Here is a 4,493-nt window from a genome sequence, read left to right on the forward strand (position 1 = left end):
TAAGCAAAAAGAAAAAAGCCAGAAGTGGCGCTGTGGCTCCAGTGGTAGAGTGCTAGCCTTGAACTGAAGAGCTGAGGGACAGCGCTCAGGCCCAGAGTTCAGGCCCCACGACCGGACCCAAAAAAAAAAACCAACCGGGAGAGAGTAAAGGGTGATATTGTTCAAAAAGAAATGTACTTAGTACCTGACTTATATAACTGTAACTCCTCTGCACACCCCCTTCATAATAACAATTAAAAATATTTTTTTAAAAAGCTAAGCAGCCAGGCACCAATGGCTCACACCTGTAATCCTAGCTACTCAGGAAGCTGAGATCTGAGGATAGACATTCAAAGCCAGCCCAGGCAGCTTGTGAGACTCTTATCTCCAATTAACCACTCAGAAACAAAGTGGTCCTGTGGCTCAAAGTGATAGAGTACTAGCCTTGAGCCAAAGAGCTCAGGGACAGTACCTAGGCCCGGAGTTCAAGCCTCATGACTAACAACAACAACAAAAAAAGCCAAGCAAGAATCTGAGGCCCTGAGTTCAAACCCCAGTATCAGAAGAAGAGGAGGAGAGGAGGAGGAAGAGGAAGAGGGAGAGGAAGAGAAAAAGGAAGAAGGAAGAAGAAGAGGAGGCAGAGGAGGAAGCAGAGGAGGAGAAGGAGGGAGGAGGCAGAGGAGGAGAAGGAGGGAGAGGAGGAGGAGAAGGAGGAGGGGGAGGAAGAGGGAGAGGAGGACGAGGAGGAGGAGGAGGTGGATGGGGAGGACGAAAAACAATAATAGACAGGCAGCTCCAGAGCTGACCTCATGCAGCAATTCCTCTGGGGCCTCCTAGCTCCTAGGGGCTGAGTGTGCTGAGGGCTGAGTCACCTGGTGGGTAGGAGGTGTGGCACAAGGCTGAGCCCTCTTCCTGTGACCCAAGACAACACTCCTTCACCAATCACCTCCACTCTCCCTTCCAGAAAGATGACATAGGGCTCCAGACCTGGCTTCATAGGGGTTTGAGTGGGAGCAGAAGCCTAGGCAGGATCCTAGAGGGGTCCACACGTGGGTGTGTACCATGCTTGTTAAGTATGTACACACGTACTGTGGCCAGAGGCTTTCTCAGCAATGCTATGCAGCAGATGCCTTCCCTTTATACTTAATCTGGAAAGGTTAAGTCATTTGTCCTGGGTCACAAAACCCAGGGGGCAGGTGCCCCCTCCATAGCACGTGTGCTGCCTTCTGCCCTGGGGGCTACCCAGCTCCTAGTGGCTTCTGGACTTTTCTGTTCTGTGTGTTCTAGCTCTAGGCCTCTTCTTGGGCTTTCTAAGTCCACGTTTCTTTTTTTTTTTTCCTTTCTTTCTTTCTTTTTTTTTGTCGGTCATGGGTCTTGAACTCTGGGCTTGGGCGCTGTCCCTGAGCTCTTCAGCTCAAGGCAAGTGCTCTACCGCTTGAGCCACAACACCACTTCCAGTTTTCTGGTGATAAAATGGAGAGAAGAGTCTCACAGACAGCCAGATGTCAGTGGCTCATGCCTATAATCCTAGCTACTCAGGAGGCTGAGATCTGAGGATCCAGCCTTTGGGCAGGAAAATCTGTGAGACTCTTATCTCTAATAAACCACCAGAAAAACCAGAAGTGGTGCTGTGGCTCAAGTGGCAGAGCGCTAGCCTTGAGCTGAAGAGCTGAGGGACAGCACCCAGGCCCAGAGTTCAAGTCCCATGACCGACCAAAAAAAAAAAAAAAGTCTGTGGATGTTCTTGCATGGGCTGGTTTTGAACCACGATCCTCAGCCTTCTGGGTAGCTAGGATTACAGGTGTGAGCCACCAGCGCCCAGCTTAAGTCCACCTTTCTTGTCCTGTGTTGTTTCACTGAGTCTGTACTTCTGCCTGTGTCTGCTTCTGTCCACCCGCTCCAGTATTTACGTCTTGTCTGTATCTTTTCTCTCCTCCTCTGCCTTCTCCTTCCCTTCCTGCTGCTTCTCACAGCTTAGTTGCCAGGGGTTATCACTCTGCCTGGAACTAGGATGCATCTAAGGAAGAGTCTAAGAGTGCTCCTTCTCCTGTGGCTCCTCAGAGGACCAGCTTGAGGGGGGGGGTGCTGGAGGGCACATGGCGGCCACTGTATCTCTCTTTACTTCTCCCTGCTGGTGGATGGGCTGTCTGGAAAGGGAATGTCCTCCTCTGGGAAAGTCTGATAGGGAATGTTGGGTTAGAATGGGGTAGAGGAGCAATGCCAGCCCTCCTTCTTTATCGCCCATTGGAGAGAGAGGAGCAGGCTGCCCAGCCCCCATTCTGCCAAGAGGGCAGCCCCTATGGCGGGAAATATGGCAGTCTTTTTGGAAGGTCTCAACAGTGGGAGAGCAAAGTAGGGGAAAGACACCAGAGGGCCTGGAGGGCCTCCAAACCCTGGCTCACACGCACACAGCCATCATACACCCCATACAGTGGGGTGGGATTCAGGAAACAGCGGCCCCGCCCCCCCAGGCCCAACTTAGGCCAGAGTTGAAAGTTGACCCCCTGTCCAATCCTGCCTGGAGCTCAGGCCTGGCTGAGCCTGGGAACCTCAGACCAGCACAAGCTGTTCCTGTCCCCAGGGACAGGGGGCCTTGACCCGGAGAGGCCACTCCTAAAAGGCCAGATCAGGGGGAGCCCGTGACTGGAGGCTGGAAATGGGGGGAGGTAAGACATAGCTTTGCTGAGACGTGGGCTCCTGAGCCCACACCACTCATTCGACTCATCCACTACCTGCCTGGCTGCCAGCACTGTCCCCTGTCCCCCTCTCACAGACCTTTCTGAGGCTGCATATGTCTGGGACAAGGCTTACTCCCCTGCCCTGTGCCTGTTCCCCGTTCGTCCTGGTGGGGACAGAAGCAACATGGGGGACAAGCATGTTCCAGAAGCAGACATGTTTCTGTTCATCAAAGCCTCACAACCACCCTATGAGGTAAGCACTGCACTATTATCTCCCTTTGGAAAGGAGAAACTGAGGCACAGAGGTTCAGTCTCTTGACTAAGGCTGGCCTTGGGTCCAGTGTCCTCTCAGCCTGCACTTTGCTTGATGGAAGGAGAAGACCTGGTACTCCCTGGGTGTCCTGAGTCCTGCCAGCCAGATGGGGGCCACCACCCCTGGATTCCCAAGTCTCCTCGCCAGCAGCCTCACACCCTGTGTCATGGGGTAGACCCTTTGGCCTCTCTCCGCCTTGCCCCCTCCCTTCTCCATGTCTGTCCCTCCTCCCCTCTATCTCCCAGGGGTCTTAGGGCTCTAGACCCACCTTCAGGTCCAGCACCCCTTCCCAGGGAGCAGGTTGGTTCCAAGGCCCAGTGCCAGGCCTCCCTGGCGGGTCACTCACCTGCTTCGAGGCCTAGTCTCTCCACCTGCCTGGTGGGGAACGCGGGTCGGATGGGAGGAGGACCGGCCAGGGTCCGGCCAGCAGCCCCAGCCGACTGCGACTGCCGCAGGGGCGGGAGCGCAGCCGAGTCCCGGGCTGGGGAGGGGCGCAGAGAGGCGGGGGGGGGGGCAGGAAGGGGGTGGGGACTCGGCCCTCGCCAGGCAGGAAGTTTTGACAAGGAAACCGGGAGCCAGGGGAGGGGAGTCCAGAGCAGCCCAGGAGGGAAAACTGTTAGGGGTTGGATCAGGGAGGGGACCAGGAGGGAGGGAAGAGGAGAGCAGGTCGCCAGCCCCCTTTTCCCCCGCCCACTAGCTGTACGGCCTGGGATTGCTTAACTCTGGTGCCTCAGTTTCCTTATCTGCAAAGTCAGTGCTGCTGGACACTGACCTTATCAAAGACCCAACCCGGGGACCTCCCACCGCGTCGCAGTTTTGGAAGCGGCACCTCCTCTCCTCCTGACGCCCCAAATCGCTTGGCCGCTGGGTGGGACCCTGCCCGCCTCTGCCCGCCCCCTCGGTCCTGGGCCCTGGCCCTGAAGTACACCGGCTCTGAAGTCCGGCGGGGGCCACCTAGTGGCCAGTGGCTACGCCGCCTACCGCCAGCCCGCAGCCTTTCTGAGTCTGTCTGATAACCGCTATTTCCTTTCCTCCTGGTTAGCCCTTCCAGTGGGCTCCACCAGACCCTAACTCGAGATTGGTCCTGTGGTCAGGCCCCTTTACATCGGATAAGATGGATGTGAGTGCAGTTTACTAATAACCCTCCTACTGGTAAGTGCTGGAGGCAAGATTTGAACCCAGGTCTGTGGTCTAATTAGACAGGCTTCATGCTCCAAATCAACACCATAGAAAAACGTACCCTGGTTCAAAGAGCAAAGGTGGAACACCCCTCTTAGGTGACTTTTAAAAGTCAACTTGGACAGCAGTGGTACTCACTGGGTGCTATGTTGAAAATAAACTATACAACTTGTGGGTGGGGATGGGAAGGGAAAACTGGGAAAGAGGGAGGGAAGGGCTGACATTGCCCAAAAAGAAATGTACTCTTAGGCCGGGCACTGGTGGCTCACGCCTGTAATCCTAGCTACTCAGGAGGCTGAGATCTGAGGATCGCGGTTCAAAGCCAGCCCGGGCAAGAGAGACTG

General features: G+C 55.3%; 1 protein-coding gene across 1 annotated transcript in view; it reads right to left on the minus strand.

The window, feature by feature from the left end:
- The window catches only part of Pear1 (platelet endothelial aggregation receptor 1), a 35,584-nt gene extending 32,187 nt beyond the window's left edge, over positions 1–3,397 (minus strand). The window contains exon 1 of the mRNA XM_013030532.1: positions 3,317–3,397. The gene's annotated coding sequence lies outside the window, so the exon portion shown is untranslated. The remainder of the gene's footprint in view (positions 1–3,316) is intronic.
- Positions 3,398–4,493: the final 1,096 nt, after the last annotated feature.

Source organism: Dipodomys ordii, unplaced genomic scaffold (genome assembly GCF_000151885.1).
Source record: "Dipodomys ordii isolate 6190 unplaced genomic scaffold, Dord_2.0 Scaffold131, whole genome shotgun sequence".
NCBI classification, from domain to species: Eukaryota; Metazoa; Chordata; class Mammalia; order Rodentia; family Heteromyidae; genus Dipodomys; species Dipodomys ordii.